Genomic DNA, 13,137 nt, shown 5'->3' with positions numbered 1-13,137 from the left:
GGAGGAGCTGCTCACACCTGCAGCCCACACCCAGAAGCCAAGAGGGAAGCAGGATGCTGCCCTCTAGAGTTCCCACCTTGCAGTCTCAACTCAGGCCCTGTGGTTGGTGCTCAATGGCCTGGGCCCTGGGGCCTGAAAGTCCAGTGGTTGGTGGCTCAGGCCACCATGCCTTCTCTGCATCTGGACCCACTGCCATCTTCTCCTGAGTAGTGGTTGCTGCTTTATGCTTTCGTCCCACGTCCCCACAGGGCTGCAGTCAGTGGCCTGGAGTTCGCCATTCCCTCCTTACCATCAAGGTGAGTTCCCACATGTTTATTGGCCAGCTGAGTTCTTATATTTTTCTTATTGATTTGGAGAAGTTCTTTACATCTTATAGAAGCAGAGTATCTTCTATAATCCATAGCAACACTATGTAATAGAAATGTAATTAATACAAGCCACATATATAATTATACATTTCCTAGCAGCCAAATTTAGTTTCCATGCATTCCTAAATTACTAAGATATCAGGAATCAAAACTATGTTAATGACTTTTCAGCACCCCTTGAAATGTACTTTTTTCTCATTAGTGAATTACATTGATAGTACATGTTTTTAAATCATGCCTTCATTGCTGGGATAAATACAACATATTCTTACTGAATTCTACTTCTCAGTTTCATTTTAATCTGTTAGTATTATTATGTCTTTTAAAGAAATGAGGTTAACCTATATTTATCATTCTGTTACTTATTCAGAACCAATGTAATGCTAGGCTCACACTGTTACAACCTTCTATTTTCTTCAATATTCTGTAGTGGTTTTAAAACATAGAAGTTAAATATTTTGTGCAGATTTGGTAAAACGCTTTCAGTACAACTCAGGGCCTCATGATTTTTAGGTATCAATCTTTGGCCTCCATATCAGACCAGGCTCAACCAGCAAAACAGAACCAGTAAATGTTTGTGAAAGGCTGACTGCGCAAGTCCATAATCCTCAGGGCAGGTGTCAGGTGGACCAGCGCTTCTCAGCCAGGAGCTGAAGCTGCTGCCCACCAGGGGCAATTCTTCTCCAGAGACGTCCCAGTTCTGCATTTAAGGCCTTTCAACTGATTGAATCAGCCTCACCAGTACCACCTAGGATAATCTCACTTCCATACAGTCAGGTGATTATGAACTTTAATCACACCTACAAAATACCTGCCAGCGATACCCTGGTCACTGTTTAATTGAATTACTGTGGACTGCAGCCTAGATAAGCTAAAACATAAAATAGACCATTGCATCCTCCACTGCAAAGTTATTGTCTGTTAATTTATTTTTTACCCCCACCTGAATAAAATTGGCAATACACGTATGTACATTCTTTCCTTATTTAAATAAGGCTATAAATTTTTTCTGCATATAATTTTTGCTAGTTGCATGGTTTTTTGCTCCATAAGTTTCTCATGACCTTTCTTTTTTGTATTTATGTTCATATTTGATTGTTAACCACTCTTGCCCACTACTCTGTTGATATGTTTGAAAATGGAACTCACTGGTGGTAATCAAGGCCCTAACCCTCTGCCAATGTTAGAATAATGAGGGTGGTAAAGAACTTGATTGTTCTTTCAGGCAAAGCTGAATTCCTTCTTCCTCCCCCTCCTGCTTTACCCAAACATGAGGGGGACCAGAGACATCTAAAATTCATGTCAGCATCACTAACAGCCTACTAATTCACCATCAGGACACCTGCCAGGGCAGGAAGTTACTTTAAATCAGGTGGACTGAAGGCAGGGAGGGGTCAGTTCATTCATTAATCATGTTGATTTAAAAAATAAAAACAGCAGATATGCATTCAAACTTATAATTTACTGTACCTTTTTATGAATGTCAGTTCCCAGACCCCTAATCTGGGCTCCTCACGTTTTCATTTGGGTGGTGATAAGAGGCTCAGTTTTAGACTGATCCCTCCCAATGCAGTAGAGCTTCAGGAACTTTACTTCTGACCCAAACACTCAACATTAGAAATTTTAATTACTTTCTACCCACCCCACCTCTTTCTGCTTCCTCCTGCATCTCCCAGCAGAGACTTCCTTTCCCACCCCCCACCCCCCCCCCCCCATCAAATGGAAAAAAGAAGGGGCCCTTAGGCATCTTTCACAAATGCCTGTGAATTTGCAGGAGAGAAAGGCATCCTCCATATGGTTTTCTGTACAATTTCCACTATCAGGCTTGACCCACATTTTCACCCCCAGCTCTTGCAGAAGCTTTTATTTCTTCGTCCTGATTCCACCCTAAAATTTCCTTTCCTGCTTTCTCCAAGTGATAGGGGACTCAAGAGTTGGAAAATTTTAGTTTAAGATAAAAAGTTAAGCCTAGCAAATAATGTATATGTTAAAGCCTTTGTTTCAAAAACTACAGATAAGGCCCATCCTGGCTCCTGGGAAAAACAGCTGACCTCCTGGGACACTGCTAAAGATTACCACCTGGGGACAAGTGGAGGCACCCAGGCCATTGTGTTCCAGGGAGAGACAAAAAACCACCGGTCCTTGGGAACAGCTAACTGTCCAGGACAAGAATGTTGCAGCTTCTTTCACCTAATTCTCCAGGGCTTTCTCTCAAAGCCCGCACTGCACCTTGTTTATTCCCTGCTATAAAAACATTGGCCTGGAAAGAAAAGACAAGATGGTCTGTTAGGGTATGAACCCACAATCTTTTCAGATCACCGGCCATCTGAATAAAGCGCCCATAAAGATTCAGTTGCTGTCATTGCTTATTGGGTTTGGTAGTGACAGGCAGCTGGAACGCTGTTGTCTTTTCTGGTTTCATAAGCATGGAAAAGAAACCAGTGAAATCTGGTCCATCATTCTTTTCTCTTTTGAGTAAGGAGTTAACAGAAGGATCATTCATGTCACCTCCCTTAGCAAGTGTATTCTGTTCCTTGTTGTTTTCCCTTCAACTTTGTGAAAGTATTAGAGATTTTTGAATTTGAACTTTTCCATCCTTCCCCTAGGCTGCTTTGATGAGGGAGGTGTTAACCATGTGGAATATGAGATGTATAATTTCTAAAAACTCCTTGCTTTGCTCAGGGGCCATGCTAATCTTCTCTGTATCATTCCAATTTCAGTATATATGCTGCCAAAGTGAGCACTTGCTAAGTGAAATAAGCCAGGCAGTGAGGGACAAATACCATATAATCTCACCTTTAACTGGAACATAATCAACAAAATAAAAAAGCAAACAAAATATAACAGGAGTCATTGAAATGAAGAGCAATCTAACAATAGCCAGAGGGGAGGGGGGAAGGGACAGCAGGAGGAAGGGTTTTCAGGAACTACTATAAAGGACACATAGATAAAACCAAGGAGGAAGGTGGAAGCAAGGGAGGGAGGTGGGTTTGGAGGGGGTTGGGAGAAAATACGGACAACTGTAATTGAACAATGAAATAATTTAAATTTTTAAAAAATTAATTAAAAAATTAAAACTCCTTACTTTGAAATTTGAAAGTATGGGTCTTATTTCATAATTTTATTGGGTTTAGTGGAGGTGCTTTCTCTGAGCTAGTTTAATGCTACCATCTTACCCCAACATCCTTATTTATTTAGAAATTCAAGACTCTGCACTACCTGCTCCAGCTGACAATTCCACCAGAGTGCCCACAGCTCACCCACAGGCTCTCCACTTCAAATACAGTACACTTGCAGAAAATTTTGCTGTCTGTTATTTCTCTCTTGATCTGGCACCTGGCAAACTATAGACACTCAGTAAATATTTAAGTATATTAGGTATTTATTGCTACATTACTAATTATTTCAAAACTTAGTTGCTTAAAATGATAAAACATTTTTGCTTTTATTTTTTATTTTAAAAAATTCATTGTTGTTTAAGTACAGTTGTCTCCATTTTCCCACCACCACTTTCCCCCTCCCCATCCACCCCCACCTCCCACCCTCAGTCCTACCCAGTTTTGGCTTTGTATCCATAGGACATTTATACATGTTCCTTGATGGCCCTTTCCCTTCTTTCCCTTGTTATCCCCCTTCTCCCTTCCCCTCTGGTTACTGTCAGCTTGTTCTTTATATCAGTGTTTCTGGGTATATTTTGCTTGCTTCTTCGTTTTGTTGATTAGGTTCCACTTAAAGGTGAGATCACATGGTATTTTCTTTCACTGCCTGGCTTATTTCACTGAGCATGATTCTCTCTAGTTCCACCCATGCTGTTGCGAAGAGCAGGAGCTCCTTTGGACCAAAAAACTATGGTACATTTACACAATGGAATACTACCCAACAGAAAGAATGATAAAACATTATTATCTTACAGTTTCTGTGGGTAAAGAATTCAGAAGCAGCTGAGCTGGGTTTTTCTGGTTTGGGGTCTTTTTGATGGTACAAGTAAAGATGTTTGTTGGTTAGGGTCTCAGCCATCTGGCAACTTGGCTGAGGCCAGGGGATATCGTTCCAAGATGGTTTGTTCATACTTATGTGGCGGGGGAGATACCATGATTACCAAGATGGCTTATTCACAAGGTGCTGGTTTTTGTCAGAAGGCCTCCATTCTTCCTGCTGTGGTCTCTGTGGGCTTCATGAGTGGTATCACAACATGGTAGCCCACTTCCCCTAAGGGGAGCTATTCAAGAGAGAGCAAGAGAAAGGCCCCTGTCTTTTATCACATTGCCTCGGGATTACATACCATCACTTCTACTGTGTCCTGTTGTGATCAGCTCTACCCAGTGTGGGAGGCAACTACACAAGGGCATGAATTCCAGGAGGTAAAGATCATGAAGGGGAGCCATTTTGGAAGTTGACAGATAAATATACAGGATGACTAAAAGAGTCATTTAGAAAATTGTCTAGATAATAAGGCTTTGTCCTCCATGGTTGTCAGTAAGCTTCAGAAAACACCTTTCTTGCTTTTTCATAGTTGGCCACCTGAAGCAAGTTATTATGTAGATAAATATAAAAATATAAAAGAATATAACAATAAAGTATAAAGAGCTAAATATTGACACATTAGCTATTTTTAAGTAAGAGTCATTTATACAAAAATATATCTGGATTTGACTCCTCACATTAAGAGAATTAAACTAAACATAGTTTATCAGATTCCCCTCTCCTCCCCTTTCCCTCTTTCCATGATCAGTGTGCTCAGACTCGTGACATACTGAAGTCCTGAGATGATAAATGTGGGTTGTTATAAGTGGCTGCATACAGCAATAGAAAATAGCACCATGCTCTTCAAATGGAGGTTTGCACAGTGTTTTCTATCAAATTTTTGATTCCAAGTCCAAAAACAATTCAGGATGGTGGTTTGGAATGTAGAACCCCTGAGTTACAAGCTTACATTTTCACCCTGTTGACTTTGCAGCAAAACTTTCCTGACAAATGAAGTAGTGTGTTGAGCTCTTTCTCAAGTCATGATGCCCCTGTTTGGGAGACTCTTCTAGGAGCCAGAGGTTCTTGTTGCCTCTCCCAAGTGCCCTGTGCAGGTGTTACAGAACACAGGCTAGGGGCATACGATATACTATTACCAAAAGGACCCCCCACTAGGTTTGCTTGTTCACCACCAGAGGAAAGACGTCTCTCAATGCCAGAGATTTGTGAAAAGGAAAGGAAATGTTTATTTAAAGCTATACAGACTTAAAGTAGTGACCTAATATCTTCATTAAATTATCAAAGTCCTTTAGGATACCCACAGATGGCACACAGTCCTCTCTTCTTCCTCTGCCCTAATTTGGGGTACCATATCTCAGGAAAAGAAGTAGATTCAGGCTCCCAACACAATCAGCTGTGTCATCGGCCAGGATCAAGCCACATGGTTCTCCTCTGAAAAGCTGTGAGGGGGTCTCCACTCTGTCAAGACCACATGGTTCTCTCCGAAATGGCTGCATGGAGGGGGGGGTCACCACTCTGCCAAAGCCGAGTGGGGGTTCTCTGCTAAAGCTGCATGGTGATTCTCCCTCACAGGGCTGCAGGAGTCCTCACTCTAGCCAAAGCCATGTGGCTCTCCCTTCTATTGCCACAGCTGCGTGGTCCTCTCTCTCACATGACTGCAGGAGTCCCCACTCTGGCCAAAGCTGCATGGTCCTCCTTTCTATTGCCACAGCCGCATGGTTCTCTCCCTTTTCATGGCTGCCAAGTCTGGGTTTAAATCCCCGAGTCAATCTTCCTCTGCAGCCCCATTTCTGACTCCTCCCACAATCGACTACACTTGCCAGCACTCCCATATCCTTCCAGCTTTACTGGGTTGCCATAGTGGGTCTGGGCAGGTGTGGCCTCATGGTGTGGAGCCAATCAACTCCAAGCTCTCACGTAGGTGCTGTAATCAGGGGGACCTGCCTCCCAGTTACATCTTGGGTGGAAGTCCCCACCTTCTACCTGGCTCAAAGCATGGCCACAGCTATTTAGCAGATCTATGAAACCAGTTAAAGATTATAGATATGTTAAATAGCTGTGCCAGAGGTTAGCTGCAAAGCTGTTGCTATGCAAAACAGCTCTGATTGTTCCTGCTCCACGTGTCTCTTCCCCCAGCTCACACCTGTGGGGGAAGGGGTGAGGACATCCTGATATTTCCTGGACATCTTGAGTTCTGGACCCCATTCCAAATCCCTATTTGGGGCCTCCCTCTTAGCTGCACACTGTTTCTCAGGGGTTGGGGGCTGGGTTACAGGTGGAGTATATCCCTTGGGCCCCCTCCTGCTTGACGGGTCTAGAGACACTGGATTCCTTCTACTCCCACTAGGTAAAAATCTCTGTTACATATCCCTCAACTAATCATGGCATTCACTGCTGGAACAAATGAGACAAGTGTCTCTCCCCTCACAGTATTGTTACCGAACAGACAAGGAGGGGCCTGGGACAATATACTATTATTGAAAGAAGGCCCCGGGTCCGTTATGTCCGCCGCCCTAGGAAAGACGTCTCTCAATGCCAGAGATTCGTGAAAAGGAAAGGAAATGTTTATTTAATGCTATACAGACTTCAAGTAGCGACCTAATGTCTTCATCAAAAATCCTAAAGTTCCTAAAAACACCCACAAACACACACAGTCCTTCCTTCCTTCCCCCTTTGCCCAGTCCAGAGTACTGTATCTCAGGAAAGGAAATAGAAGTCCATGGCTCAGGCAGTCCTCTGGTTCTTAGTTAGTCCTCCATCTCGACTGGGAGACCTTCCTGGGTTCCCGGCACCCTCCGCTGAGTCGCCGGGATCTCTGCTAAAACCAGGTGGTGGTTCCCCCTTCTAAAGCTGTGGGGGTCCCCACTCTGGCACAGGCACGTGTGTTACAGGGTGCAGCCAAGAGGGGGGACCCCAAATGGGCATTTGAAATGGGGTCCAGAGCTTAAGGTGTCCAGGAGATTTTAAGATGTCTCCACCCTCCCCGCCCCCCCGCCCACGGTGTGGGTTGGGGGAAGGGACAAATGGAGCAGGGCCATTGAGAGCTGTTTTGCATAGCAACAGCCTTGCAGCTACCCTCTGGTGTGGTCATTTAACATATCTATAGCCTTTGGCTGGTCGCTTAGATATGTTAAATAGCTGTGGCCATGCCCTGAGCCAGGAGAATGGAAGTAACTTCCCCACCAAGATGTAACTGAGGGGCAGGTCCCCCGAGTTACAGCGCCTGTGTGGGAGCTTGGAGATGCTTGACTCCAGGACACGGGGCCACGCCTGCCCAGACTCAAGATGGCAGCCCAGTAAAGCTGGAAGGATACGAGTCCTGGCATGTGAAGCCGAGTGTGGGAGGAGTCGGAAATGAGGCTGCAGAGGAAGATAAGCTGCGGGGATTTAAAACCCAGACTTGGCGGCCATTGAGAAGGAGAGCCAGGCACAGCCCTGAGGGGGAGAACCGTGCTGCTTTAGGAGAGAGAACCACGCGGCCTTGACGGAGTGGAGACTCCCGCAGCCCTGAGAGGGAGAATCATGCTGCTTTAGGAAGGAGAGCCAGGCGCAGCCCTGAGAGGGAGAGAACCATGCGGCTTTAGCAGAATGGGGAGGACCTCAGCCATTGAGGGAGAACCGTGCTGCTTTAGGAGAGGGAGAACCACGAGGCCTGGACAGAGCGGGGACCCCCACAGCTTTAGAAGGGGAACCACCACCTGGTTTTAGCAGAGATCCCGGCGACTCAGCGGAGGATGCCGGGAACCCAGGGAGGTCTCCCAGTCGAGATGGAGTGCTAACTGGGAAGAACCAGAGGACTGCCTGAGCCACGGACTTCTATTTCCTTTCCTGAGATACAGTACTCTGGACTGGGCAAAGGGGGAAGGAAGGAAGGACTGTGTGTGTTTGTGGGTGTTTTAAGGGACTTTAGGATTTTTGATGAAGACATTAAGTCACTACTTGAAGTCTGTATAGCATTAAATAAACATTTCCTTTCCTTTTCACAAATCTCTGGCATTGAGAGACGTCTTTCCTAGGGCAGCAGACATAACGGACCCGGGGCCTTCTTTCAATAATAGTATATTGTCCCAGGCCCCCCTTGTTCTGTTCTGTAACACGTGGTCCTCTCTCCCAGGGCCACGAGAGTCTCCACTCTGTCAAGGCCGCGTGGTTCTCCTCCTCTGGGATGCGGGAGTTTCCACTCTGCCAAAGCCGCGTGGTTCTCCCTCCTCAGGGCTGCGGGAAGGGGAGAGTCCCCACTCTGTCCAAAGCCGCGTGGTTACCCCTCAATGGCTGCCGTGTCTGGGTTTAAATCCCCCGCGCCAATCTTCTTCTGCAGCCCCATTTCCGACTCCTCCTACACTTGGGCACACTTGCCTTCAATCTGCTGTCTTCTCCAGCTTTTCTGGTCGCCATCGTGGGTCTGGGCAGGTGTCACCCCATGTCATGGAGCCAATCTTCTCCCAGCTCCCACGCAGGCAGGCGCTGTAACTCAGGGGACCTGCCCCCCAGTCACATCTTGGGGGGAGATCCCTTTCCATCCCCCTGCCCTTGAGCATGTCCATAGCTATTTAGCATATCTAAGTGACCAGCCAAAGGCTATAGGTATGCTAAATGACCATGCCATGGATTAGCTGCAAAGCTGCCCTGCATGTTCTTGCTCTGTGTGCCCCTTCCCCCAACTCACACCTGTGGGGGAAGGGGTGAAGACACCTTAAAATCTTCTGGACACCTTGAGTTCTGGACCCCATTTCAAATGCCTACTTGGGGTCCCCCCTCTTGGCTGCACCCTGTAACAGTATCATTGCACATCCAGGCTTCAGAACTGACAGAACTCTCTGCCAACTTCACACCTAGCTGAGGAGCCACTTCCTCTGCAGAGGTTATTTCTCAAGCCTAAAGTCCTGTCACCTTCAGGATCACAACATTTGAGAGTGATTGTGTTCCATAATGTATCCTCTATGCTTGGGCCAACTCTATGCAATTTCTATCCTTTAGAGTGAGTGTGTAAATCAGTGAATTTGTCATTTTTATTCCTTATGTCTTGTTTTCTTTCCTAGGGCCTTAATTTTGGTACTGACAGGGTTTCAGAGAACTTGGTCACTCCAGCCCTTCACTCTTGAGCCTCCAGCTGCACCTGTAGCTGGGTCTCCCACTCCACACCCAGCAAAGATTCCTGGCTCTGGTGGTGTTGAAGCAGGAGACAGCATAGGAAGAACTCTGAGACTGCAATACTGTCACTGGCCAGCATTTAGCACATTGGTTGCCAGGAAACACCTTTTACCAATTAGGTAGAATAAATAGTAAACCGAGGCAGGGAGGAGGAAGGAGACAAGTCTCACACACTGACTCAGCAGTCCTGAGCCTGGTCTAATAATATTGCCAGGTGTTCCATCACAAGAAACACTATATTAGCAAGAAAGAAGGAAAGTCCTTGAAATTCTATGTAGCATTTCCACTATCTGGGAAAGAAAGCCTTGAAACTGTGCTTTCATCCCAAGGCCTGAATGTGGGAGAGGGTCCCCAGTACCCGAAGAAAGAGCCCATGAAACAACTTTGGTTAATTACCTACCTCTGATCACTATCTGTTTTACAAGGGAGTCCCTGATACTTACAAAAAGAGCCCACAAATAACTTTGAAAAGTGCCCCAATTTTAATTAACTGCCTCCTGTCACGTATTTGTTTTACAATAAGATGACCAAATGGAGTCTGGAGCAAGATAAGGATTCAGGCTAACAGACCCCAAAACATCCCTAAGTTTGGGTAGTCACATTCCCCCAGGAAAGCTAGCGCCACGTTTACCAGTTAATCAATACATAACTTTTTTTCCCCTCCTATTCCACCAACTATATAAATCCTGAGAACAAAGGACTCTCACTCTCTCTCTCTCTCTCTCTCTCTCTCTCTCTCTCTCTCTCTCTCTCTCTCTCTCTCTCTCTCTCTCTCTCTCTCTCTCTCTCTCTCTCTCAGGGGCTCAGGGTGCTCTTGGCTCTGAAAACATCTATACATGACAAAGACCCCCTAAGACGGGTTGTTCCTGTTTTCTGGGATAACTCTGAATCATAGAATGCGCCTGCGTGCTACCCCTGATTCATTATAATATCATTATAATGAAATAACATTGTGGGACTCCCTTCTCCAGTAGCCAATCAAGAAAGTCATGGGAAACCACACATGTGCAATAGCTTTGAAATCCAGCTCCTTGTACCTGCGCAGGAAAAGCCCGCCAAAGACTAGCGAAGGTGCTTCTGCCCCTATAAGAATAGAATCCCCCAGCCCACGTGCCCTTTTTTTTCCTCTCTGCTCAGAGTTGGCTCACTCCCGTGTCCTGTGGCGTGTACTATCACTTAATAAACCTCCCCTCTTTCTTTATGCTATAAACTTTGTGTGTTCGGTTCAATTCTTTGTCCTCGATCACTAAGAACCTGGTTACCTGTGCACACCTGTGCACACCTGTGACAGGGCCTCTGGCCACCCAGCCTCAGGCTGCCCAGGTGCTTGCCACCCTGGTCTCCAGCCTCTCTTACTTTTCTCACCCTGCTTTGCCCTGAAACTTTGCCTTTCACCCCCTACTCTACCCAGTCCTGTTCTCTCCCATGGAAGCGGACCACTAATAAACTGATTACATACTACTAGATTTGCTGATATGTAATTTTTTTACATGTGCCGCAAGAAGAACCAGGTCTCTCCCGTCAACAGTATTTTTGCGGAAAATAATTCACACGTGGGAGAGATGGCGGAGCACAATCCTTTATTACGCTCGCGGGCTCAGAGGAGAAACCCCAAATTCTGAGCCCCAAACCCTGACCTCCCGGGGTTTAAATAGCCCCGGGTTTTCTACCTACATGGGGAAGCAAGGTTACAGAAGCTAAATGCAGAAGTTAGGTCTAGCTACATTATATGGGAAACAAAGGAAAAAAGTGCAGGAGGAATTTGCGGAAGCTACAGAGCACAGAAGCTTATCATGGGGGTTTGCTGTTTCTGCCACAGTGTGACCCCTGTCTTCACACTCCTGACCTTACACTTGCTCACGACCTCTCCCACTGTGGGTTTCGCACATCTTCCTCTTGTCCTGCCATGTGTCCTGCCCTTTTTTTACAACTGTCCTCAGGAGAAATCCAATCACCCTTCCTGAGGTGGCTGCTGGCTCCTGGAATAGCAGCTGCAGCCATCACTCCAGCCTGTTCTCTTGCTGCTACTCACTGAGATTGTACCTGGGCCTGAAGAAGTGACCTGGGCATGCTCTCTCAGCTCTGGGATCCTGCAGGTGTGGCTGCCCCTGCTGTTCCTTCCCAGACTTGCCCCAATCGCCTCTGCTTCTCCCTCCAGCCAGAATGACCAGGCCATTTTGTACTCAGCTGGTTATATTCCTACTTCCCTAGGAAACTAAATATATGTGAGCACTGAGTCTTGTGCCTAATTCCAGTTTCTGCTACATGGTAGGTACTTAGCAAATAGTTGTTGAGAAAATTCACTGTGTGGCTTTCAGGATGGCAAAAGAAGTTTCTAGCCAAACTGCAGGCTTTGCAGCAGGAGTGTCTTGGCTGTGAAGTTTGAAAAACACATTTCTTTTTATATATTTTTGATAGTTTTGATGTAAGTTTGTAGGTAAAGATAAAAGCATGTATGTCACTAGAAAATATTTGAGCATCGACTCTTTTATAACCTAAAATTTTCTTTTTTTTTAATTTTATTTTAATCATTGTTCAAGTACAGTTTTCTCCCACTTACTCCCATTCCAGCCCACCCATCCAACCCTCCCCTCTTCCCCCCCATTATCCCCCCCCACCCCTAGTTTTTTGTCCATGTGTCCTCCAAATTTGTTCCTGTAAACCCCTACCCATTCCCCCCTGAAATTCCCTCTTCTCTCCCCTCTGGTCACTGTCAGTCTGTCCCCTATTTCAGTGTCTTTGGTTATATTTTGCTTGTTTCTTTGTTTTGTTCTTTAGGTTCCTGTTAAAGGTGATATCATGTGGTATTTGTCTTTCACTGCCTGGCTTATTTCACTTAGCATAATGCTTTCCAGCTCCATCCATGATGTTGCAAAGGGTAGGAGCTCCTTCTTTCTTTCTGCTGCATAGAATTCCACTGTGTAAATGTACCATAGTTTTTTGATCCATTCATTTACTGATGAGCATCTAGGTTGCTTCCAGCACCTAGCTATTGTAAATTGTGCTGCTATGAACATCGGGGTGCAAAGGTTCTTTTGTATTGGTGTTTCAGGGTTCTTAGGATATAGTCCCAGCAGTGGAATTGCAGGGTCAAAAGGCAGATCCATTTTTAGTTTTCTGAGGAAGTTCCATACTGCTTTCCATAGTGGTTGTACCAGTCTGCAGTCCCACCAACACTGCACTAGGGACCCCTTTTCTCCACAACCTCTCCAACACTTGTTGTTTGTTGCTTTGTTTATGACGGCCATTCTGACTGGTGTGAAGTGGTATCTCATTGTGGTTTTAATTTACATCTCTCTGATAGCTAGCGATATTGAAAGTAAGGAAAGAAAAATTATTCCCTAGCCAGCATGGCTCAGTTGGTTGGAGTGTTGTTCTATAATCAAAAGGTCACTGGTTGGAATCCCTGTCAGGGCACATGTCCCGTTTGCAGGCTCCATCCCCCATGGAGGTGCTTGCAAGAGGCAGCCAATTGGTGTTTCTTTCTCATGTTGATGTTTCTCTCTCTGTCTCTCCCTTTCCCTCATTCTTGAATGAGAATAAAATAAACCTTCAAAAAAAGAAAGAAAAATTGATGAAATGCCACCATCTAGAGATAATTTTCTAAACAGTTCTCTATGCATAGACAATTTTA

General features: G+C 45.4%; 1 non-coding gene across 1 annotated transcript; it reads right to left on the bottom strand.

Annotated features, from left to right (window-relative positions):
* Positions 1–3,009: 3,009 nt before the first annotated feature.
* LOC123815453 lies at positions 3,010–3,112 on the bottom strand. The gene has a single exon (XR_006785110.1). It is a non-coding gene; the product is annotated as a U6 spliceosomal RNA (small nuclear RNA).
* Positions 3,113–13,137: the final 10,025 nt, after the last annotated feature.

This window comes from Phyllostomus hastatus, unplaced genomic scaffold, assembly GCF_019186645.2.
Source record: "Phyllostomus hastatus isolate PE091 unplaced genomic scaffold, TTU_PhHast_1.1 phas_contig_17, whole genome shotgun sequence".
In the NCBI taxonomy this organism is placed as follows: Eukaryota; Metazoa; Chordata; class Mammalia; order Chiroptera; family Phyllostomidae; genus Phyllostomus; species Phyllostomus hastatus.
This window is presented reverse-complemented; position numbering and strand designations above follow the sequence as displayed.